Source organism: Vespula vulgaris, chromosome 6 (genome assembly GCF_905475345.1).
Source record: "Vespula vulgaris chromosome 6, iyVesVulg1.1, whole genome shotgun sequence".
Lineage (NCBI taxonomy): Eukaryota > Metazoa > Arthropoda > Insecta > Hymenoptera > Vespidae > Vespula > Vespula vulgaris.
This window is the reverse complement of record NC_066591.1, coordinates 3,730,001-3,757,592: the sequence shown is the minus strand read 5'-3', so window position 1 is coordinate 3,757,592 and position 27,592 is coordinate 3,730,001. Positions and strand designations below refer to the sequence as shown.

The following is a 27,592-nucleotide window of genomic DNA, read 5'->3' as shown; positions in this document are numbered from 1 at the left end:
TCGTAAAAGTACCCGACGGATTTCATAGGACTCGAGACGATATTTTTTATTTATGAGGACCGTTAAGGTACGTGGCAGTAGGGTAAAGCCTCAAGCAATATCTATGATAATGCTTGATCGTCGTGTGACACGCGTTTTTACTCTAAAGTGCGCATAAACCATAATAAGTAAGTACATACATATAGCGTTAAGCGATGTATTCTTTGTTGTCTCGATGATGAAAGAATCGTGGGGCAAAGTGTATGTATAAGAAAAATGGAAGAGAAAAAGAGAGAGTGAGAGGTAAAGAAACCTTTTGGAATGCTCGGCTTCTGATAATGTCGACCACGAAAAGAATAAAGTTTTCCTATATGGAAAGAGTGAAAAGAAAAGGAGAGAGGAGAAAGAGAGAAAAAAGAAATTACAAAACGTTTATCTTTAGTTTTCTCCTTTTTTATTGTCGACACATTATCGACAGAACTATCACATAATTCTTATCTTTTTCGATGTTACAATTTTCAAAGCTTTCTCTCTCTCTCTCTTACTGTTTTTATCTCTCTCACTCTTTTTCTTTCTTTTCCTTCCTCTCTCGATCGTTTGTTGATAAAAAATAAAAAAAAAAAAAAGGAAACAAAGTAGAACGAAACGAAACGAAACGAAAAAGAAGAAAATTGAGGAAAAAATATCGTCGTTTTATTTACGAAGCCATTGCAAATATCGTGTTCCTTTGTTTCGAAACGAAACGTGGACGATCGTTTATCAAAGACGATGCGCGTGATATGAGGTTAGGTTCGCAATCCTGAATCAAATAAGTAAAATACGAAAATACGAATATTTCTTTTCTTCTTGACACTTATTCCTATTTCAAAAGGAAATCTCTTTTCGTGTAAGGACATGATACGCTAAACAGATCGATCGTATACATTGGTACTAAATTATTTGAAATAAAATGGAATCTCTCTGTTTTGTTTCAATATATATATATATATATATATATATATATATATATATATATATATATATATAAAGAAAAAGAGAGAGATTTAATGGCTTTTAATCTCGTTAGAAAGTTTGAGGAAGATACTTATTTCCTTTAGATACGTTTAACCTTTATCCCTCTTTCTCTATTTGTCTTTCTATTTCTTTCTCTCACACTAATGTTATTTCTTTCTTTCTGTCTTTCTTTTTTTTATTTTTTTATTTTTATTTTGTGCCCGTTAGTTTTTTATTTTTAATTAGACAAGAAAGTTTAAGTCGAAAATTAAGTGTCATCGAAAGAGAAGGACAAAAGAGTTCTTATAACGAGTTAGCGCTTTCATTCCGTTTTTTATTTTACCTTTAATATTTATTTCTAATTAAACAACGAGGTTTAAGTCGGAAATTAATTATCATCGAAAGACGATAACAAACGAAAGATTTGTGATAACGAATCTTTGTTTTTTTTGTTTTTCTTTTTAAATTCTTTTTTTTTCATTTCCTTTTATTTTTATTTTTTTTTTTGTATTTTGTACAGAAGAGTCGACAATCGTGAGGATAAAAATTCTGTTGAAATATCGAAAAGGAACGTCGATAAGTTTACGTAGATTATTATTGTTGTTGTTGTTATTATTATTATTATTATTATTATTATTATTATTATTATTATTATTATTATTATTCCTATTATTTTTATTACATCAATCCGAAATAGAAAACATTGAGAGCGATTCGTGCGAGTAATACGTCGCAATCGTTAGAAAATGTGCTCGATGAATTATTAATAAACTGCAACGGTACTCTCTCATGCATAAGGTAATTTAGAGCTTTATAAAAAGCCTTTACGGTTTTTTCGATCTTCAGAAAACATGATAATGGCCGAAAAGAGTCGTTGAAGTAAAAAGAAAAAAAGTATTTCTTCAAATACTTTCTTCTCATATTCTTTTTTTTTTGCTTTTTCTTTTCTTTTCTTTTTTCTTTGCTTCGGATGCCATTTTGTTATCTTTAAGTGTTTCTCAAATTCATTAGAGTTTATCGAATTAATTAATATTTAATTAATATTAATAGTTGATTATATAAAAATAATAACGAATGAAATATCGAATCTGTTTTTTCTCTAACGAAATAAAAAACTATAAATTGTATGTATTATTCTCGTTTATTAAAAACGAACAGATTATGTATTGTATGGAATGAATATTGATATTGAAAAATATCGTAACAAGTAACTTGTTAATTATATATTTCTTTTGTGTTTAGAGATTAACTTCACTCTGCCTTTCAACAACGATCACGTGGGACTTGAATATATTTCTTGGAGTAGGAGAACCCCGTTAACGAGCGTAATCCGTTCTTTGACGTGAGCAACGAACGGGTACGATGACGCAGTTACGATCGATTTTGCGATTCGAAAGCTTTCAAACTGGTCCTGAAAAAAAATACTGATTTATGTCAGCCGAATAGAGTCAAGAAAAACTATCCATCGATAGATGAAGAGTTATTAATTATTGATTGTAAGTAATTTTTTTTATTCTTTTTTATTTATATTATTTTTTTTTTTTTTTAATAATTTCTATTTCTTTTTGTTTCCATCACATTGTCAATAATGTCAACATTTTTTCTCGTCGTATCAAATTTTTTTTTGGTGTATCAAGAATTATTAATGTTTCTTTTCTTTTTTTCTTTCTCCTTTTTTTTTTTTGTGGGAGTAATTCCTTGAGAAAAATGATTTATCTTTTTTGCATTAGTATGTCAAGTTTTATTATTATTGTTGTTGTTGTTGTTGTTGTAATTCATTTTTAAAATTTATATATTTTTTTTTTTATGTCGCATCATTTCGTCAATAATGTCAATCTTTTTTATCACAGCGTATCCAAATACAATTGATTATATTTCTACATTTCTATTTTGTAGAAATATTCTATTAAGAAGATTCAATCTTTTGTTTAACATTACTACATCGAGCGACGCAGATAAAATTTTCTTTTATCCACAAAATTGTATTTCTTACAAAGTAATCGATTAATAATAGTAAACTTTATGAACATATTTTTCTTTAGATCCATCGAAATTGATGATTAACAAACGATAGTGTTATTTCAGTCGAAAAAAGAGAAGAAATTTTGTTCGTTGATTAATTAATTAATTTTATCTCCATAGAAATAATCCTATTGTTGTTATAGTTGCCACATAAAGAGAGAGAGAGAGAAAGAGAAAGAGATAGAAATAGTAGAAAAGAGAGTCTCGATTTCTCTCATTTATTTTTGCAAAGATTTTCACAAATAAAAATAAACAAAGAAAAAAAAAATACAAAAAAAAAGAAAGAAAGAACGAACAATCAGCTTTTAGAGATTTTCCGGGCAAAGATCGAAAGAGAAGAAGGACGGAAGGATATCTGGTATCTGGTAATACGAGGTTACCATTCGCAGCTTAAAGCGTTGGGCACGAAAACGCTTCTGTGCAATCACGTAGTGTTACTTCAATTTCCTTGATAATCCTGCTACGTAACTGGCGCGTATTAAGCTTAACACACATATACACGTATATACAAGAATACTATGCATCTCGTATATCGTTCGATGTGAACTTACATTCCCTGATACATCACGAATCCACCATTTACTATACAACGCAAATTCCTACCTTATATGTCTTATGAATATGCACGCACACTCGCGCGCAGACACACATACACACAATAAAATGTTGAATCATACTAGACAGAAGTATTTGTAAAAATTGATATCAAACGACATATGCCATAGGTATATCTGTGAAATTAATTGATATCGAGTTAAACTAGATATAAAAGTGATAAAACATAGGTGTGATAAAAAATTGACATCGAGTCAGACTCTATATAGAAGTTTATATATGTATGTATATATATATATATATATATAAATATAAATAAATCTAGTCACTCTCAACGTACGAGTTCAAAAGATTAGCAAATATCACGTTTTTAATTTCTTCTTATGACATTAATATACGTGTATGTTTTTTGTGCGAGGCTATAAAAGTATTTTACTTACTAATTAGAAGTATAATATATTTATACATATTATATATATATATATATATATATATATATATATATATACATATATACTACAGTATATCTCGTTCTCTTTCTCTCTCTTTCTCTCCTTCTCTTTTTAATTAATATAGTAGAAGTATATTATAATTGTGCTAATTATACGAACATATTATAATTATATTATAATAATCTAAATATGATTTATGTTGAAAGATCATGAAAAATTTCGCGTACGAAACAAAATAATCATAATTTTTTTTTTTCAGCAATAAAGTGAAATCAAATTGAAAAGTTATAAATAGTATAAATATAACATGTAATTGGAAAAGTTACATATCGTTGTAGAAAGTTAGTTAATTGATAGTAAAGAGAAAGTTTTAATGCGATTACGTTATTAAACGAAAAAATTTTAGTAGAATTATAAAAAGAACGAAAACGAAATATAAATGAGAAGAATGGTTATGCTCCAACGAGTAACAAAATAATTATTTTCTGGAAATGTATCGTCTATATGTGAAGAGAGAAAGAGAAAGAGAAAGAGAGATAGATAGATAAATAGACAGACAGACAGACAGACAGACAGATAGATAGACAGACAGACAGACAGAGTGACAGAGGTGTCCTTCATTTTGTGAAACACATCTCTTATAACCAGCTACGTCGCACAATGCATAATTCACACGTGGTTAAAGAAGGTTCATTATGATGTCGAGCTAGCTAGCTAGCTGGCCTCTGATGTAGAGAGAGAGAGAAAGAGAGAAAGAGAGTGAGGGAGAAAGGGAAGGAGAGAGAGAGAGAGAGAGAGGGAGAGAGAGAGAAAGAGAAAGAGCGAGCTTTAAATGAACGCAGCCATGAGCGATGTCGTTCGTTCATAAACTTCAAAGTATAACGCGATTCCGAGAGCTTGCCACAGCGTACTATACAGTTCCACATGTGGTTCATCCAATTTATCGTGAATTAAATATTTTCCTAACGAGACTAGAGAGTTCTCTCTCTTCTTGTCTATCTATCTATCTATCTATCTATCTATCTATCTATCTATCTATTTATCTATCTATCTATCTATCTATTTACCTATCTATCTTTCTTTCTCTCTCTTTTATATGTATATATATACGTACATGTATAGGTGTACTACTAAGCTTTAGAATTAGCTCAGGAATAGAAATACATATTCCATTGATTTTAAAGTATATACTATTATTTTGTAAGAAGTTAATTATTTTTTGGTCGAAAGCAACTTGCAATTTGAGTTATTTAGGAAAATATTGAAGCATGTGTTCCTTTGTATTTTATATATATTTTATATAGGTTAATAGAGACATTAATAGTAATAAATTGAAATATGTAATTTGATATTTAAGGAATATATGTGAGTGTGTATTAATTATTCATTTTTTATATCTTTTTTTTTTGTTTTTTCTTTTTTTTCAGGTGCCTACAAAATGGATACAAGCCGATTAAAAAATCATGTCATCTTCAAGATGGATATATCTGCAAGAGAGAAACAATTTAGGTATATATTATACATCATATATGCATTATACATGATATATGATATATATATATATATACACACATAAACAAACACATACATACATATATACACATTATTGATATAATGCATTAAACAATAATGAATCACCAGACTGATGAAACTATTATTATTATAACAAATATTTTTTATATAGTTTCAAGCATATATAATATATAATATCATATGCAAAAAAGGAAGATACATTCTAGAGGATGTTTCAAAAGTCACTATTAATGATACGTGCGTGCGAAATAGAAAATTTATATATCTATGAATTACATAAAATTTATCAATTATCAATTGACCTTTTTTTTTCTTTTCTTTTTTCTTCAAATATACAAATCTGTATAAGAATATCTTCGATTCGACGTAACATTAAAAAGAAAGATAGAAAAAAGAGAAAATAAAATAAAAAAAAAAAAAATACAATGCGTCAGGTATAATAAATTTTGAGAGAGCCTGTATTATAATCGGATTCGTTTTAAGCAAGCTCGTTCGATCATGAAGCTTTTTACCGATTATGAAACTTTCTGATTGACCTTCGATGTTCCTTTATAAAAAGAACTTTGTGATATTTCAGAAAAAACGACGAGTATTGTTCCTTGATACTTTAAGATTGACTAATCTTTGACGGAGATCGAAGAAATCTTTTTAAAAAGGAAATAAAAAAATAGAGAAGAAACTAAAGGGCATGTTTACCAAGGTGAGTTGAACTCTCTGGAAAAGTTAGAGTGGAGGCGTTCATGAGAATCGAATATAATTTTGAAGTTTATTACGGCCAAATGGAGAACAATTATCAGCGTTAGAAATGTTTTCGACGTTATTTTACTATAAGCGAAGTCAACTAAGTTTTCATCAGGTATTCTACGATGAATACTTTGTTCGTTTCAGTTTAAAGAGAAGTACAGTGAATCTCATTCTCTTCCTCTTCTATCTACATACATTATATATATATATATGTGTGTGTATGTATGTACAGGGTAGACCAAAAGTTTCTCAGATAATTTGGAAAATCAATTTTACTCTTTTCACTTTTTTATATATATATATTTTTTGTTTTGTTTTGGTTTTTCTTTTAACTTTTTTTTTCACATTCTTAAACTACAAACTAGTCTTGATGAATTCGATTGAAAAAATAATTAGCCTAATAAGCCTTGAAAAAGTGTAATTGATTTTTAACATCACTTAAAGAACTCTTGGCCGACGTAGGAACTTTTGGCTTATCTAAAAACTTTTGACTTATCCTATATTAGAGACTTAACTTTTATTAGAAAATATATTTTTTAGTCTTTTTAATCTTTTTATTTCTTTTTCTTTTTTTTCTTCCCTTTTTTTTTTTTTACGTGGAAGATACGGGAATTTATCTTTTGCGTCACAATTTTTAAATTGGATTTTTGTACTATTATTAGAAAATATATTTTTGTGTAATTGTAGGTCTAACTGCAACTTCTGTTAGATCTGTTAGTTCCATTAGAAGGAACTTTTGGTCCATATAAGAGATAACTAGTAACAGATAAAAAAAGGGGATAAAAGTCTTTTGAAATTAAATGATCATTATTAAGTCCATAATACATTTTTAATTAATGAATATTATATTATAATGTTAAATGTCTTTATTACATTTTTAATAAGATGATTAACATAAGATGACTGTTTTGATGTTATTATTATTGTATACTATATATATATACATATATATCTCTAAAATATGAGTCAGCAAAAGAGAAAGAGAGAGAGAGAGGAAAAGAATGTACGCCATTTAGAGATCATTAAGAGTTATTATTTATTTATTATTAATATTAATTATTTTATTTATAAATCATCACATTTATATATAAATCATTATTCATAAGTTATCATTATTATTTAAAAAATCCTTATCTACACGATTAATTATATTTAATCATATAAAACCAACAAAACCTAAACTATAAATAATCAATAAAATATCTATCATTATTTATTATTCATTTTTTCTTTCTATCTTTCAGGAGATATTAAAGAGAAACATCGTAGAAACAACCAAGGAAGAATATAATGGCACTGAATAAAATTGACAGAAATGACGATGATATCTCGACGAGATTAAGAGAAATATATATATATATATATATATATATATATATATATATATACACACTCACACACACACAACATTTCAAGGTAGGAAAATTTGATCATGCGCTACGATATATTTTCCACTCGATTGGCATATACCGTGGATGGAATCCGTTCTACGTATTCCTCGAGATTCAACTCGGTAAAGTCAAGCTCGTCGTGGTTATAATAATCGAAATGTCTCTCCTCTTCCTCTTCCTCCTCCTCCTTTTCCTCCTCCTCTACTTCCTCCTTCTCCTCCTTCTCCTCCATCTCTTTCTCCTCCTTCTCTTACTACTCCTTCTTGCTTTGGACCGAGTTCCCTGCAGAATACGCGCGCTTCAATTTGGTTCGTCGCTTGCGCATCAGTAGAGTGAAAAAGAGAGAGAGTAAGAGAGAGAGAGAGAGAGAGAGAGAGAGAGAGAGAGAGAGAGAGAGAGAGAGAGAGAGAGAGAGAAGGAGATAGTGGGAGGAGTGAGAAGGGAGAGGAGCTACTCGTCCCTGGTATAAGCATCCGTACTATAGTATTGCCGCTTGATACGAAAGGGAAAGAAGGGTGGGGAGAAAGAGAGAGATAGAAATAGATAGGTAAGAGATAGAGATACAAAGAGAGAGAGAGAGAGAGAAACTGCTTGAGGGATGTTGTCACTGACGTCGAAGTCCACAGAATTTCCGGTTTAAAGCTAATTATTTCGTCAATACGATACTTTATTCCTTTCAATCTTATTATCCTAATCGTGTATACCTTGAAAATCTTTTGAAATTTTCACTAAACGATATCATTTTAATACTGGGATAGGCGAGAATACACACACACACGCGCGCGCGATAATTAATCATTACGATATAGATATTCGTGTCAATAGTGAAGATGACGAGAAAGAAAGAAGAAACTTAAAGGGATGAAATGATAATTAACGAAATAACATAAGATGTGGTTCAATTGGTAAAAGATAAAATTATATACGAAGTGGATCGCATTTGAATGAAACTGATGTATATCTCTATGTTATTTATATTCATTGGATAAACGAGGAAAAATATTGTTGGATGTTGACGAACGAATAAAAAAATGAAAAAGGAAAAGGACTTGCAATCGGATAAATTTAGAATCAAAGGAACGAGATTTAAGTCGGAATACAATTGAAAAGGAGATTGATTTATTTTTGAATTTCCTTGCGAATTGATATAAATCGTTCAGTAGGAGAACACAGTAGTTTATGTATAAACAGTGGTTATCTGCAGGATGGTAACAGAGCTAATGTAGAAAAACACGGACTCTCGTATTCTCTATTTCAGTGAAAAGCTATAGAGAATCATAATGTATAGCGTGTAGCTACGTATGTATGTGTATGTGTGGTGAGTGTAAGGAAGAAGGATAGACTTTTAGAAGGTCGAGAACAACCGATGCTTTCCCCTGGTGCCTGAGTCTCGTCTTTCGTGTCCTGAGGAGATGCCTGCGAGGGAAAGGCCTTCCACCACTCCTCTCAGTCATGGAGCTTGCGCTGTAAGCCACCGTGGCTCTGTATGCTAGTGTTGATGGTGGTGGTGGTGCTGGTGGTGGTGGTGGTGGTGGTGGTGGCGGTGGCGGTGGCGGTGGTGGTGGTGGTGGTGGTGGTGGTGGTGGTGGTGGTGGGGTGGTGGTGTAGAGTGGGTAGTAGAAACGACGTAGGCGCTACACTAGTAGAAAGAGAGAAAGAGATATATACACACAGACAGGTATTAATACACATACATAGATCATATATACACGTACAAATAAGAGAGAGAGAGAGAGAGAGAGAGAGAGAGAAAAGTAAAGTTGAGCTTTTTGGTCAGAACACACACATACACCCTCTCTCTGTTCTCTATTTCTATCTGTCTCTATTTCTATCTTTCTCTCTCTCTCTCTCCTCTCTATCTCTCTCGTTACTCACTCACTCATAGTAGGTAAAGCATAGAGAACGTGTGTAGGTGACGATGGTTGGTCGACTCTAAGTATGAGAGAGATAGTGGTATAGAACGTAGTGGGAGAGAAGGAAATGGAAGGGGCAGGTGGTAGGAACAGTGGGGAGAAACAGGAGACCCGGGCAGTGCAAGCCGGGCAGTCCTGCCCGACACGATACCGCTGCGCTTCTTACGGATTATATTATGCGAATTCGAATTGGACTTTATATATATATTCTTGAACGTTATATCAGTCGGGAGCTAACATATTCGTTGGGATTGGGAGAAGATAAACGGGGTGATACGTTTTGTATGTATATACACGTACATATATAAATATAAATGTAAATGTAAATATATATATACATATATATAAACATATGTATATGTATAATTAAATAGAAAAATAATACATAAGATTTATTTATATACACGTTGTATGTATTTATATATATTTATATATTATCAACTATATGCATATATATATATACATGTATATGTATATATGTATATATATATATATATATATATTTATATATATGTATGCAGGTTAAAAAGAAGGTGTACGGAAAGTTTAAGAGAATTGTGTTATCAACGTCGTCGAGTAAAGAACATACACGATATATAGTAATCTGTCTGTCCGTGGATACATATATATATACAAGGAGAGAAAGAGAAAGAGATAGAAAGAAAAAGAGAGAAAGAGAGATAGTATAAATATATCAGAGGATTGAGAGAGCGCGCCTACAGAGAAACGGAGAGACGCACGCACTCCCCCACCTAAAACTCTCGCACAGGATCCTCTATCGCAGCAAGTAACAGGTTGGTGATTTCGTTGTCCGATGGATATATTTCTTCTTCTATTTTTTCATGTGTTTTCTCTCTCTCTCTCTCTTTCTCTTTCTCTTTTTCTTGTTTGTCTCTTTTTTACATACATTCTCTCTCTCTCTCTCTCGCCCTCTCCCTTTCTCTCTCTCTCTTTCTCTGTCTCTCTCTCTTTCTCTTTCTCTTATTTTTTCGTTTGTGTCTGTATCTGTATCCTTTGATCGTTATGTTCTGAGATATTTTTTTTAAAGACATTTATTTTCTAAAACCATTATGTATTTGTGAGAATGTGAATACAAAAAGGAAGCAAGTTCATTGATCGGACATTTCCATTGGATCTTAATATATACACACGTATATATATGTTTAATATCGTATAAATGTGCAAGTGGTTGTTAGAGAGGGTGGATTGTTCGAACGACGGCGAATTTCATGGTGGTGACACACACACACACACGCGTACAAGGGAAGTAGCTTGGTCAGACGTGTTAGATTGATCTTCACAGTGATAGTTTAAGTGGAGTAGGTAAATCATTGATCGGACGATTGTATCTCGAATTGATTGGACCTTCTTTTCCCATCTTTTTCTTTTCTTTTTTCAAATCTAAGATTGAAAGTAACGTTAAATTCATTCTTTTTTTGATGGATCCGTATATCGAAATTGTTTCTAATATATATATATATTTTTTTTATTATTGGAAAAAATGTGCAAGTGATTGTTATAGACATAGATACAGATATATAGATAGAGAGAGAGATAGATAGATAGAGGATGAATTTTGGTCAGGCGACGGTTAGTTCGTGGTGGTGATGGATATCGGGGCAAGTAGTCTAGGTCAGCTTATTGGTCAGTCGTATTAGACTGATCTTTACCGCGATCGTTGAAGTGGAGCAAGTAAATCATTGATCGGACAATTATATCTTGAAATTGCTGGATTTCGTTTGTACTTCTATATATATATCTTTCTTATCTTCTTTCTTTTATTTTTTTCTTTTTCTTTTTTTGAAATATGATATAAAATGTTACATCAAAATTTATCGGGGTCAGGTATAAAATTGTTTCTCAAGTTCTCTCTCTCTCTCTCTCTCTCTTTCTCTCTCTCTCTCTCTCTCTCTCTCTTTCTCTCTCTCTCTCTCTCTCTCTCTCTCTCTCTCTCTCTCTCTCTGTTTCTCTGTCTTTTTCTTTTTCTTTCAAGAAGGTTGATGAAATATGCAGATCGAAAGAGACGAGTCCCTTGTGTATAAAAGAGAAAGTTGGTAAAATATTGTAACTTTGGATAACTTTCTAAGAGACATAGAGAGAGAGGGAGAGAGAGAGAGAGAGAGAGAGAGAGAGAGAGAGAGAGACAAAATCTACTAGGCTGTTCTTGTTCTGGCGAGCTGCAAATTAGGAAGTTCCGTGGCAGTTCGCTTTTGTCCTTACAGGAGAACGTTAGACGTGGGTAGTAGATACGTGTGTGTTAGGTAGACTTACTTAGAAGTAAATCTCTCGAACTCAACTAACTCAACAACAAAAGGACACACGTAATGTTCGAAAATTTGAGAGTATTATTAAGGTGCTCGATTCTATTGGATAGGTCAAATATTCTTAAGTGATCTTTTAATATCAATTATTCCTTTTTCGAAATCATTTATCATTACGGGCTAATTTATTTATTTATTTTTCATATGTTTCTCAGCGAAAGAGATTTATCATTTTTAAATAATCTTCAAGAGTGATTTATGTGTTATAACGGTTGATTGTTAAGAAAAAAAAAAAAATGACAATTTAGTTAACGAATAAATCTTATATGTACCGAGTGATATCAAACATTTTTTCTTTCTTTTTTTTCTTTTCTTCATTTTTCTTTTCATTATTTTTCAACAATTAATTATACATGGAAAAAGTGGATAATATAAATATACTACTTGTATGTGAGGTCACGTCTGACGTCATATTTGATTCTGATCAAAAAGAATCGTAGCAAAGAACAGAAAATCGTGATATTTCAATAAATGCTTTCTAATTATTTTTATATGAATACGTGGACGTATGAAAATTTTATAAATCAAAAAAAAAGTATATATATATATATACACATCTTCTTCAATGAACATTCCATAAAAGTATATTAATTTTTTCTGTCTCTCTCTTTTTTTTTTTTCTTTTCTTTTATTCTTTTTATTAATTAAAAAAAGAAAAATTACAGACGTCATTTGCAGCTAGGAATTCTTTGAAGTATTCGAAATGAAAAAAGAAGAAACAGGTGTCACATTCAAATGTGTAGGAGTCGAACTGATGAGTACTTACTTAACTGATCCAGTTACCCTTTAATCTATATACATACATACATATATACATACATACATGCATATATATATATATATATCTTGCTATCGTATTAACCTCGTTAGAAAGTTCTTCTTGCGTAGATAGACAGAGAGAGAGAGAGAGAGAGAGAGAGAGAGAGAGAGAGAGAGCGGGGAAAAAAAAGGAAAAAAAAGCAAAAAAAAAAAGGAAAGATAAAATGAAATAGCAAAGAAAAATGAAATAGCGAAGAAAGTGCAACGTCATCGCGATTATCCCTGTGCGAAAAGATTTCTTATGGAAATTTACGGAGAAAACTTGTGAAGGAGATTGGTTCGGTGAGAAACTTGCATTCGTTTGGCTTCTTCTTCTTCTTCTTTTATATATATATATATATATATTTTTTTCTCTATTTCTCTCTCTCTCTCTCTCTCTCTCACACACACATACACACACATTCCTCTCTGTTTTTTCTCTCTTATATTTGCTATGTACGAGTCTATTTTTTTTATCTATTTTGTTTGTGCGTTGTGTACGTAGATACAAACCAGTTTAATTATTCTCGAAGGAGATCAGAGTTGGAAAGCGTAAAAACGTTTCATTTGTTATATCGACAAATAGACGTGCTAATGAAATGAATGATAAGCATCGATGAGACTATAACGACGAGAACTTCTCGGAAATGTTAACGTTGCCAACGCGTTTCGTAATTATGCTCGTAAATTCGTTAACATGTAGCATCATCATTAAACGTGTACATTATAGATATGAAAACGTGATTTCGATTGCCACAATTATAATATCTTTCCTAAGTATGTGTGTAATATTTTGTTAAACGTCCGTCAATGTATAACATATATATATATATATATATATATATATATATATATATATATATATACACACACACATAAAAACACATTATATATGCATAATTATTCTTTTTTATAATTTACCTATTTCAGAAATAATCGTATCTTTTTTTATTCTTTTTTTTTGTTCTGATCTTTTTTGTTCCGGCTTTTTTTTTGTTTTTTTTTCCCTTGTTTTGAGAGAGATTATTACGATTATATTAAATGAATTAAGTGGATTAATATTCGATTAGTTTACTTCGATTATACTTGCAATGCTGCGCATCGACGTATATTGATTTGAAATTTTTAGATTAAAAAGAAAGAAAAAGGAAAAAGAAAAAAAAAACAGAAAGAAAATAAAGATTAAATCTGAAAATCGATTACGCAAGTTTATCTTAAAATTGATTTGAATTATTTAATTATTTTTGAGAGAGAAAGAGAGAAATAATTTGCTTCTTTTTTCTCTGTTTTAATTTCTTTCTTTTTCTGTTTTTTTTTTTTGTGCGTGTGTTAGATCTGTAAAGTTAATCGAAACGATTAATAGTTATTTATGACATACAGAGTGGACGAAAAATTCTTTAGATACGTCAAAAAGTTTGCAACTAATTTTCAAAATCGATTACCTATTCTCTTTCGAGACTTTTTTCAGTCAAATTTTTTTGTTATTTGCCATATTGTAGAACTACGAACTCAACTAGAAACCCGAAAGTTTTCGAAAATAAGTTCGAGTGATTTGTAATATCATTTCAGAACTTTTGTGACCACCTAAGGATTTTTGGTCAATCCTAGGGACTTTCGGTTCATTCTAGAAATGTTTTATTACTTGATTTATTTTCTGTGTAACATATTGTACGCATTTGTTCGTTTACTTTTCAAATACCTTTTTTTTTCTTTTCTCTTTTATTTTTCTGCATTTTTGTTTTACAAGTTCGATTTTAATAAATTAGAAAGAAAAAATAAACAACTAATATATTTTAGTTGTTATGTAATTACAATACAAGGTAATGAATACATACAGACATACGTACAATGGTATATGCACTATGTTCATGACACGTTCATTTATTTATTTATTGGTATTTCTTAAACAACATTTTTACGCATGTATTTGTAAATATGAAAAAAAAAATATTCATATTCATCGTTTCGTTTTCGATTAAATGTTACTTTTAAGCTGATTTTGATTGATCAAAATCTTTTTTTAATTTGTTTGGCGATATGCAAATGAGAATGAAACACGGAGACGTTACGGTGTAAAAAAGAAACACGAACAACAAATTATTGATAAAGTTTACGATAAAAAGAACATGAGTAATAAAATTGAATCTACATGCACACACACAAACACAGATCGTACATATACATATATACATAAACGAATAAATCACCAACTTGTTTTCTTATCTTTCTTTTTCATATTGACTAAACTGACAACATGCGAGCAAAATAATAAAACTGTATTATTATCGAGATTCTTTCTTTATCAATGGATTACATTCAAATTAATCTTTCTTTTTCTTTATATTATCATTTTTTTTTATTCTTTTTTTTTTCCTTACAAATTAAATTAAAACTAAGAAGTGACTTGAGATTTGTCACGATGAAATAAATTTTTTTCTTCTACCAATATTTCTTTTTTTTTTTTTTATCTGATTTAAACTTGCACGTGTGTGTATGTTTATTTATACATATGCATGTATTTATATATGTATAAACATTTGAATTTTTATTAAGAATAAGTCGTATCACAAGTTACGTCTCTATAATATAGAATTATCTCTATAATTTATGTATAATAAATAAATTTTTAACTAGCTCGAATATACATATATGTATATGTGGCTATCTATCCGTCTATTTTTCTTTCTTTTTCTTTTTCTTTTTTTTTATTCCATCTTGCATTTTTAATTTTACTTATTCCTGTTTTTTTTTTCTTTTTCGCAAGACTTCGCAAAAATTGAGGGAATGTTTTTTTTGTGTTTCTTTTTTTTTCTTTTCTCTTTTTTTTTTTTTTCTTTTTCTCTCGTTACTCCGTTACTCTTCATAGCTAACGTTTGGACGAAGTACGCTACATCGTAAAGTGTAATTTTTCTTACGAGAGAGTAGAGTAAGTAAGTTTTACGACAGGACTTTATCGTTCATGAGAAATAAAGAGAGAGAGAGAGAGACCAAGAAAACATGAGAGAAAAAAATTTAATTTTAAGTCCCTAGTTAATGTGTTACATCATTTACATTAAAATGACGTTAATATAAGTGACGTCAGGCTTGTAGCAATACAAAAGGATTTTATCACTCATAAGAGAAAAAAAGAAAGAGAGAATGAGAGAGAACAAGCAAAATATTAACAAAAGAAAAATTTTAATTGCAAGATAATGATTCACACATGACATCATTTACATTTAAATAACATTAATGTATAATAAAAGATTTCATATTTTTATTATAAGAGAGAGAGAGAGACTAGGGAGTAAAGAAAACATAACAAAAAAAATATATATATCATTAATTAATATGATGCCAGTTAATTGATTTCATGCATTTGTATTAATTTCTATTGAGAGAAAAAAAAAAGTATCGATATTCTTGGTTCTTTTTTCTATTTCTATCTCTCGCGATTAATCGTATAAGAGAGAAAGAGAGAGGAAGAAAGAAAGTATATCGTTGAATATCTGAGACATGGGGTGACCGAAAGTTTGTTTGAAATTTCTTCGTGTCGCTGCATAGAATGGAGGTGGGTGGGTTGGAGGAGGGATTGGGAGGGTGTTTACAAACGAACAAGAGCTAGCAGCGTGCGAGAACTCTCGGAGTTAGTTAGTTGTCGACGTGACTCTTACGCGAATTGACGCAAAGGTATATTTTCTCCGACGATTTCATTTTTTTTTTTTTTTTACTTTTATTTATATATTCGTTTGTTCCTATTTTCTTCTACCATAGTTACTATTATTTTTCTGCAACATTTATTTCCTTTAATACGTCGTTCGCTTTTCGAATCCAACTTAATTAATTATTTTCATATAAGGATCTACACGATCTTGTATACCTGCCTATAATAATAATGATATGGAATTAATTTAATTAATTTAATTAATAAATTAATTTGATTTCCTTTTTAATTATGATTACAATCCAAAATTTTACTAATTTATTTATTAAACGACGATCGATATTATTTCAGACGGATCATTAATACGAGAAAATTTATTACAACGTTTTCACGTGTTAACGAATACCTTTTAAGTTATCTCAGTTTTCAGATGGTTCATGGATTTAATTTAAACCGTTCGCATTTCCCGCGCTTATTAGACTACACTCCGTCGTTCTTTTCTCGTTAACGAAGTAACCGGTATCGTTGTAGACGATGTTCTCGAGCGTTGCGTAATCAATTAAAATTAACAATGGGATGGTATCAGTATTATATGCGACATTATATGTTATACGTAGGTATATATATGCATACATATATATATATATATTTATATATATATATATATATATATATATATACGCATATATATATATATACAAAATATAATATGGCATCGTGTCGATAATATCAGTGGAACGATCGAGCTCCGTTTAACTCCACCCCCACTTCTATCCCCACCCCCACCCCCACCTTCAACCATCCCTTTACGCGGGGATTGGGGAAACAAGCCAACCTATAATAGCTCTCTACGCCGATCGCTATCACTGATCGAGAAAGTTCAATATTTGTGGCAGTTACCCTTATCGGTATAAGGATATAATAGTGGTAAAACTCACGGACATTATTATCGACTATGGACCATGAATGTGGTATATTATACCATGGTTATTTTGACTCTGAATTTCTCTAAAGAGAGAGAGAGAGAGAGAGAGAGAGAGAGAGAGAGAGAGAGAGAGAGAGAGAGAGAGAGAGAGAGAGAGAGAGAGAGAGAGAGAGAGAGATTATCGTTTTAACTTTCTTTTCCCTCTCTCTCTCTCTCTCTCTCTCTCTCTCTCTCTCTCTCTCTCTCTCTCTCTCTATCTCTATCTCTATCTATCTATCTATCTCTATCTCTATCTATCTATCTATCTATATATCTATCTATCTATCTCTCACTCTCTTTATCTCGTTTAAAAGTTATTGTACAAGGATTAATTAGGAAAAGGACAAAAATTAATGAATGTATTTTTTTTCTCTTTTTTTTTTTATAATAACTGGTAATCTGTTTTTTCACTTGAAAAACAACTGTTTTTTTATTCTTTCTCTTTTTGTATGATCGAAGTCAGTCGTATTTTAGTATTCATTGTACATATTTCGATTTAATTGGACAAGGATTACTTAGAAAAGAAAGTAGGGAATAATTTTTATATCTTTGACATTTCGTTTTAACAAAAAAGACGGAAAGGAGAGAGAATTTTGGAGAATTATATAAAAAAGAGGTATACAGGAACATTGATGATGAATATTATTTTCATCCTGATGTTTTATAATATTCTTTTTGTTAAAAAAAAAAAAAAAAAGAGGAAAAAGAAAAAAGAAGTGGAAAATGACGCTCGTTTCATGCATATTTTAAGATTTGAGATTAATCGTGTAGTTGTTAGGAAAATTATTTTAAATATGTAACACTGTCGAGAGTATGGATCCTTCATATTTTTGCGGTTAAATGAACGTACAAACTTTAGAGAAAATCATCTCAAGTTTTCTATAGATAACGATCTAATGTAATCGTTAATTCGAGGTTACGTTAGGGCCAATCTAATGTAATCTAAGTAAGCCAATTTACAATTTTTAAACCGTGAAATTGCGTTTTACTTTAGATAAGAACATTCTGTTTGCTTGATAGTCATATATATATATATATATGTATATATATATATGTATGTATGTATGTATGTATATATTTACATACATTATGTATATATTATTAACTTTAAGAGGAAAACGTAATACGCGAAGGATTAAAAAATGACGAGGTGAGAAATAGAAAGAAAAAAAAATAAAATAAATTAAAGAAAAAGAGTAGTTGGTAAATGTAAATACGAACAAAGAAATATTTACTATAATATAAATTTGTGAATATATTTTTTTGTAGATGTGATTGATCATTAAATCATGAACATCTTATTGTTATTTTTATTTATTAATTTTATTTTTCTTAACTATAAATTATTTGAAAATAATGACTTAATTATTCTTGATAAGTTATTTGAAAAATTCTCAATTTTTATTTACTATCACTGTTACAATAAAAAAAAAGGCTAATTTATTTATTTATTTAATTTTACTTTTTTCATATCTTCACAAACTTCAGATATCTTTACATACTTTTAGATCACTTTTATAGATCATCAAAAGAATCATTTAATGATGTGAATATTTTTTATAATTGATAGTGAGATTAGATTTATTTAGAATTAAATATAGATTAGGAAAGTCGAATAAGAGAGATAATACGTGTTAATAAAAAATGAATCGAAAATTCATGATAGGAGGGGGATGAAAAGTACTCGAAAGTGAATTTACAGTTGAATTTTCGACCACAAACAAAACTGTAATTTGCGATTCGAGTACGTGCGCTCTTGTTCTACTGGTGCAGTAAAGAGAGAGAGAGAGAGAGATAAAGAGAGAGGTCAGGGTCGTATTTGCACTCGGTAGTTATGTCTCACTGTAGTGGTAATTCGAACGATGGACTTTTTGAAATATCGGAGAGAAAATGAATTAAGTACATATGTACATGTATTTATGTATGAATAAAATGAGTTAAGTACATATTAACTCAATTCTTCATATGAATTATTCCTTTTTTTCCGTTTTTTTTTTTCTCATGAATTTGTAATTCAGATCTCTATTATTGAAATTTTCATTCAAACTAAAGTGAAATTTATTATTCTTTTAAAATTACATTGTTAATTCGAAATTTGTTCAATTTCAAATATTGCACATTCGTTCTTATTATTATCTATTTTTTCTCTTTTATTCTCTCATCCATTTTTTATTTCAATCTTTATTTTTGAAATTTTCTTTCGAAATGAATTGTAGAAATTTCTTGTTTTTAAGTATTATAACGCAATTTTTTTTTTTTTTTTTTTATAGTACAATTACTACTTAGATTTATTGTTTGGGTAGATTGATTTGAAGAGAAAAAGAGAAAGAAGAATAAGTATAAAAGAGCACGAAAGAGAATAATTGATTTTTAAGAATCATTTAAGAACTTTTGTACCATCTAAGAAACTTTTACCTATCCTCATATATTGTTACCGAAATCGTATGAAAAGTATTATCGTTATGGAAAAGATTCAATCTCATAAAAATAATAATATCGAGACATCTATTGAATATATATATATATATATATATATATATATATATATATATAATAAAAGAGTAACGTCGAAAAAGGAAATCTTTATCTATCTCAAGAGACGTCATCTTCTCTAAGAAAAGAAAGAAGGAGAAGAGAAAGAGGGGGAGAGAGAGAGAGAGAGAGATGCGAATATATATTTTTATTTTTAGTTTTGTACGAAGAACCATTTTCTACGTTCCATATAAGTAGTCACGCGTATAAGTTTTACAGATTTCTTCAAATTCTTTGTAAGGATTCCTGAAAAAAAAAAAAAAAAGAAACTGAATTCTATTTTAAATATATATATATTTTTTAACTATATTATATATATCTATATAAATAAATAGGTAAATTGGTATATAGATGTATAGATACCTTTTTTTTCTATAATATCGTATTTTTATATATAATTTTTGCTATATTTTTATATGTATATATATATATATTTTTTTTCTTTACTGGTAATTATACTTTTATCAATATATATACTTCTCTGTATAATATACATAGAAAACTATAGACAAAATTATCTATATAAAAACTATGTACATATATATATATATATATATATATATATATATATATATTATAATATATATTTCCAAATATATATGTATATACATTTATATATTTTATATATATATTTTTCTATATACTTTATATACATTTAAATAGTAAAAGAATTTTTTTCTTAAATCTTAAAAATATATGAAAGAATTTCATTCTATTAAAATATTTAAATCATAGAATATGAATTTAATATAACTGCTGTGTGGGTGTGTGTATAAAAGGAAAGGGAATTATATATTCGATCGATGAGAGTTAGAGAGAGACAGAGATAAAAAGAGAGGGAGAGAACACTACGTTGGAGAAATGAAGATTATTTTTTTATTCTTTAAATTTTTTTGTTATCTTTTTTCGAGAAAAAAAAATCTTTTCACTCTTCAACGGGGTAACAGAAAACAGTATGTGTGGGATGATGATGGAGCTTTAATTGAAAAGTCGAATTTAAAGTCGTGCTGTCCGACTTTAGTAATAACCTCGTCGGAAGGTAGTTCGTGGATTTTTTAAAGGAATAAAATAAAATAAAATAAAGTAAAGTAAAACGAAAAACAAATAAAGTAACAAATATAATATATATATATATATATATATATATATATATATATATAAGCAATATTTTGAAAATTTTTGTTTAGAGAAACGAATTCGACGTTTGAACGTTTCATTGCGTTACTAATTTTATATTTAATTAAGTGCGGGGATTGCAACGATTAAATTACTCTAATGCAATATTCTTCTACCAAATGAAATATTATATACGCGGTGTCCGAATATTATCTGTTGAAATTAAATCTTTAGTGAAATGTATGACATTGTAGGATTATTAAACAAGGATTTTAAGAATCCATATTTCCTTTCAAAAGTTTCTTTTATCGAGGTAACATACGATGAATGTTGTATGGATAATTTTCAGACACCCTATATGTGTGTGTGTGTGTATTAAATTAAATTTGTGAAAAGGTCAAGTTATCTTCCATCATAAAAATTAACTGTTATAAACATACATTTTTTAATCTTCCAATTTTTCTCATAGGAACCATTCAGTATATTACAGAATAAAATACATATACATACATATATATATATATATATATATATATATATATATAAATGTGTATGAATAAAGAGAGGAAGAGGATAAGAGTGGAGATATTCAAGTTAATATAATAACTATCGATTAAACTCATATATGTATATTTTATACGTGTATTTAAAACATCTCCAAATTCATCAGTGTGTAATATCACACACACACACACACACACACACACACACACACACACACACACACACATATGTTGTTTATTCGTGCGTTCACGAGTGTAGCGAGATTGCAAGATTAAATGTGTATACATTTTTATATATATATACACATATATATATATACACACATATATATACACATTTATATGTATACACATATAGTTTGTATATATGTATGTATATATATGTATATGTATATGTATATGTATATGTATATATATATGTTATCCACGTAAACTGAATAGCTATCATCAAGTGTATATCCGTAAGATAAATACATATGGTTGATAAAGAGAGACAGAGATAGATAGGCAGATAGATAGATAGATAGATAGATAGATAGATAGATAGATAGATAGATAGATAGATAGATAGATAGATAGATAGGAAAAGAGAGAAAGAGAATACACATACACATGGAGAAACATGAGAATGTATATCACTAGTATACGTGATACGTAATAAATTTTATACTCGATTAATTTCATCTCGAATCATCAACTACGTATTCGGTATATTTATTAAATAAAATAAAATAAAATATAATGAAATATAATGAAATGAAATGTGAAAGATGAAAGCGAGATTGCGATATCGCAGACTTTACGATAGAAATAAAAAAAAGGGCTTATTTATTCATCGAAATCAAATTTTATTATTAATAAAAAAAAAGTGTAAATTGGAAGAAAAGAAGAAGAAAAAGTTACAAAAATCGTGATAGCAATAACGTGACGACTAAAACATTAAATAAAAAAAAAAAAAAATGATTCACTTAACGAAAAAATTATACTTCATATTTTCCATTACAAAAAGATACATAAAATGGTATTAAGATGGTGACATTAAAAAAGAAAAGAAAAGAAAAGAAAATGAAAAATTTATCGTTTACGTTCGTTTCGATTCATTTGCGAATTCCTATTTCATTAATGTGATTTAATATCTTTTATCTTTTTTATTTATTTTTTTATTTCTTTTTCACGTTATAGGAGCACCTCCATTTGGTGCGTTATCAAAAGGATCATAATTACTAGAATATGTCCTTCGTTTAATTTTCTCTCTCTTTCTCTCTCTCCCTCTCTTTCTCTCCCTCTCTCTTTAACTTAAAAAGAGTTACGGATCTCCAGTCAAGGATAAAACTGAATAATTTTCTACTAATCCGCTACTTCCTACTCTCTTTCGCGGAAGTTTTCGAAGTTTGTAAAAGTGGTGTCGATGGTGGTGGTGGTTGTGGTGGTGGTGGTGGTGGATAAGGGGAGAGAGGAGTGAGGAGTGAGGGTAAGGGTAAGGGTGCGATAGAGGGATGAGATTGTTAATAAGTTTTCACCCCTCAAGGGATGATGTTCCTCAGCTGGTCGACTATTATCGATTTTCCACGGTTACGACGAACGTTCGACGTAAATCACTTGTTTCTTTCTTTCTTTCTTTCTTTCTTTCTTTTTTCTTTCTTTTTATTTCCTTCCTTCTTTTTTTCTTCCTTTTTTCTTCCTTATCCCTTTTTTTCTTTTTTTTCCCCCTTCATCGACCCTTCTTCCTTTCTTTCTCTCTCTCTCTCTCTTTTTTTTTTTTCATTTTCCCAGCTTTTCTTTTTCCTCTCGTTTGATTTTTTTTTGTCAATGATTCTTCTTTTATTATCATTGTTGTTTTTTTATTTTCTTTTTTTTTTATTCTTCTTTCTTTTTTTTTTTGCCTTTTCTCGTAGCTTTGTCGGATACGTAACGACGAAGAAGATGCGTCTCATTAAAATTATTATTATTGTATATATATATATATATATATATATATATATATATATATAAAAGTATATAGTTTTTGTTTTTCAACGAAGTTCTCCGTAGTAGATGTGTAGTTAAGAGTTTGAACAAGAGAGAATTTGCGTTGAATTCGTCCAATTAAAGATTTCTCATTCGTTCGTTGTTGCTATTGTTGTTGTTGTGTAGTAATAGTAGTAGAATTTTTTTCTCTGTCTTTCGTTCTCTCTTTGTTAAAAGTAATAACAAAGAATACATATACAGGTTGAGTCAAAAGTTGTAAGGTGTGACAAAAACCTTGTTATAGTTAAGTTATATTAAAAATTAGTTACTCTTTTACGAGATCATTTGAACTTGTAATTAGGCTTGTAGTTTACCAATCTACGAAAAGAAAGATAAGAATTAACCTAGAAAGTCTTGAAAAAGAGGAATTGATTTTTAAAATCATTTAGAAACTTTTGGCCCAATTAAGAACTTTTTACCTTCCATATACATGCGTGTGTGTGTGTGTATATATATATATATATATAAGTGTATGTTTGTGTCTATTTGTTGAATAATTAACAGAATAATAATTAGAATAAAAAATAGAATATTCGCATCGAATTATATAATTCAGCATATACATATGTATATATATCTACATATGCATATACATACATATATATCGAGAATAATTAAATCGAAAGAAGAATTCAAGTAGAATATTAAATAAATTTTGAAATCAACATAAAGATATAAGGAAAATATATTAATTAGGTGAAAGCAAAATGACGACTAGATGAAAGTATGCGTTGTAAAAGTTCTAAACGATTCGGACAATTTGTTTTAGTACCTTGTTAGATTTTCTTCAAGTCCTTGAAGGCTACTTTCCTCTCAACAACGATAACACATACATTGTAGACGCACATCACGAATATACACCTTTTATATTCGTCACTTTTTATTCTTTTCTCTTTCTCTCTCTCTTTCTCTATTTCTTTCCTTTTCTCTTTCTTTCTCCCACACACATACAACGACAGAAACGATAACTATGCGAATGAGTTCTCCATTGTCTCGTGCAATTCTTATAAAAGCTTTACGCCATGATAGTGCGAAACCACAATGAAAGAAAAAGACAGAAAGATATGGGTGTGTCGTGTGTGTGTGTGTGTGTGTATTGTGTATAGAGGAAAAGAGAGAGAGAGAGAGAGAGAGAGAGAGAGAGAGAGAGAAACGTGCCGTCGTTATGCATCTCTGTCTCTCTCTCTGTCTCTCTCTCTTTTCTTTAATAAACCAACCACGGACAACGAATTCGTCCTTTTAACTCTCCTCTGCCGCCATTTTCTTTTATCTTCACCCTCTCATTTTTTTTCTCTCTCTCTCTCTACTATCTCCGACTACTTCTCTCATTCTCTCCTATCTTCTCATTTCTCTTTCCTCGAAGACAAGAAACTCGATGAAATATTCAAACTCCGAAAGGACAGTTTTAACGTTCAGTTGCATGCAAGAGAGTCAGGAAGTGGATCATTTTGTAAAAGAGAAAGAGAGAGAGAGAGAGAAAAAGAGATTCTGATATGATTGCATATGTATAGTAATTACTTATTCCTTATTTCTCTCTCTCTCTCTCTCTCTCTCTCTCTCTCTCTCTCTCTCTCTCTCTCTCTCTCTCTCCGTATTGTTGTTTTTTTATTTCTCTCTTTTTTTAATTTAAAAAAAATTTTTTTTTTAACTATATGCATATTTACATTATTTTAAACTATATATGTAGCTATATATATATATTATGTTATACATATTAGATTTCCTTTTAGAAAAATTTTTCTTTGCATTATGAATATCCTTTTCCATGTCTCTCTTTCATTTTGAATTTTATTATTATTATTATTATTATTATTATTATTATTATTATTATTATTATTATTATTATTATTTTCTTTTTTTTTTCTCTTTGATGAGGAAAAAGTAGAAAGCTTTGAACGAACCGATTCGTCGTTATTTCATTGTTACCTATCTCGATGGAATTGTAGAATAGCGTTCGTAACAAAATCGATAATGATGATGAGATGGATAATCAGAATTAATGTCTGCATTAATTTGATCGTTAAAAAATGAAGGACGATTGATGTTAATGTGTCGGTACATAAATGTGTAGATGCATATACGTGTAAATGAAAATTTGAAAACTTGAATTTTGTTTGCTTTTCTTTTTCTCATTTATTCTTTCTTTTTCTTTATTCTTTCTTTTTGATCAGTGAAGATAAAAGATTTGAAAGATTTGAAGATGTCCCCTTTCGAGTTTTAATTTCATATTTCCTTTTTTAAATCTTTTTATTTATTTCTTTTTCTTCTTTTTTTAATAATCAGATCAATTTATATTTATTATTATTTATATCAATTTATATATATTATAAATTTATATCAGATCAATGTAGATGGCTTTAATTCTGATAATTATTATAATCAATTCGTCTTTTCTTTCCTCTTTCGATTCGAATATTCGATTCGATGCAATTAAAAGAAAAAAAAAAAAAAAATCCACGACTCGCAATTACTCTTGAATTCAATGAAATTTGATAAAATCGAAGGAAACGTTAGAAAATCGTTGGATTATAAAATCGTTCGAAGGATCAGGAGATTGTTAATCGAACGTTCACTTTGAGAGGTTTTTCGTTTCCTCTCTCGATTCGAATATTGGATTCGATGCAATTAAAACAAAATTGCAAGACTCGCAATTACTCTTGAATTCAATGAAATTTGATAAAATTGAAAGAAATGTTAAAAAATGGTTGCATTATAAAATCGTTCGAAGGATCAGGGATGGTTAATCGAACGTTCATTTTGAAAGAAGCAACACGGGAAGCTGTCATCGTCGTTCTGTCAGGTTTGACGTCTAGCGAAGTTTGAAATTCTGGACCGAGGGTAGTCCATATCACGAGCAAATTCTCACCCATTCCTCTCCATTCTCTCTTCCTCTCTCTCTCCTCTCTCTCTCTCTCTCTCTTTCTCTTTCTCTCTCTCTCTCTCTCTCTCATCATTCGTGGACCGCCGTCTCTCGGTTTCGACGACCGGAGATCACAAATTTTGCGCATATGCGGTCAAGCCAAGCACGTCGATCGATCGACCGTTCGAATTATGTTTCCACCGTTGCCGACATTATCGGAAAGCTCTACAACAAGAAGAGGGATGGAGAGAGAGGAGGAGAAATATTTTTTTTTATCAACCTCTTCAATTATTCGTACAACTACAAATTTCCAATAATATCTTCTTTATTTTGCAAATATTCCAAAATATTATTTCACAACGATTGATGTTTAATCCGTTTTTCTGTTCTTTTTCTTTGTTCTTTGTTTTTTTCTTTTCTTTTAGGTTTTCAAAAGTATTCTTTAATGATAGTAATAATTAATATTTAATTCTTCAAATTATTCGAGAGAATATTCTTTTTTTCTTTTTAAATAAAAAATTTTTTAAAAAATGTATTAATATACAGGAGAGTTTCGAAGTGACCGACTGAAGAAAAATAAATTAATAGAATGAAAAAGGATTGTTGTAAATAAGCAATTGTGTATAGAAACTTTTTATAAAAAGAATTGTCTATTAATTAACTAATATTTTCTAATCCAGAACGAATCGTATTATATATATATTTTTTTCTTTCTTCAAGTAAACAGAATACTGATATATCTCTCTAAAAATTTCTTATTTACTGAAGAAATGGAAAAAGGAAAAAAGAAGAAACACTTTATACCGTGCTCAAGCTAACAAATAAACAAATTTTTTTTCTTTCTCGACTCGAGTTGATCGAAAAGCGTCACAAGAAAAATTCGATCAAGACGATCGATCACGAGAAGATGGATCTATCGATTTAGAACGACTAGTAATTTAAAGATTTTTCGAAAACGTTTCTGAAAGTCTGTTTGTCCCATCGTCGGCACATAGTTCATCGAGATGAGATTTTCTACGTGAAATAAACTTCTGTGACGTTATACTCATGAGAAAGAGAGAGAATGAACAGAGAGAGAGAGAGAGAGAGAGAGAGAGAGAGAGAGAGAGAGAGAAGGAGAGAGAGAGAGATGGCCGATCATTTTTATACCGACGAAAATTTCGATGTAACTCGTCGAGCTGGAAATAAAATGGGTGCTATGGCACGTTTAAAGGAAAAAAAAAAAAAATGAAAATTCATGCACCTCTTCACGATAACCCGATAACG

General features: G+C 29.6%; 1 protein-coding gene across 17 annotated transcripts in view; it reads left to right on the top strand.

Moving 5' to 3' along the window:
- The window catches only part of LOC127064761 (regulating synaptic membrane exocytosis protein 2), a 152,293-nt gene that overhangs the window by 2,777 nt on the left and 121,924 nt on the right, over positions 1 to 27,592 (top strand). For 14 of the 17 annotated variants that reach the window (XR_007781824.1, XR_007781825.1, XM_050996288.1 and 11 more), the window contains 4 exons: positions 2,215 to 2,468; positions 5,429 to 5,510; positions 6,112 to 6,234; positions 7,523 to 7,694. The gene's annotated coding sequence lies outside the window, so the exon portion shown is untranslated. Of the gene's footprint in view, positions 1 to 2,214; positions 2,469 to 5,428; positions 5,511 to 6,111; positions 6,235 to 7,522; positions 7,695 to 9,677; positions 9,865 to 10,103; positions 10,377 to 27,592 lie in introns of those variants that run through there. The other 3 variants (XM_050996294.1, XM_050996295.1, XM_050996296.1) reach the window with 3 other exon arrangements.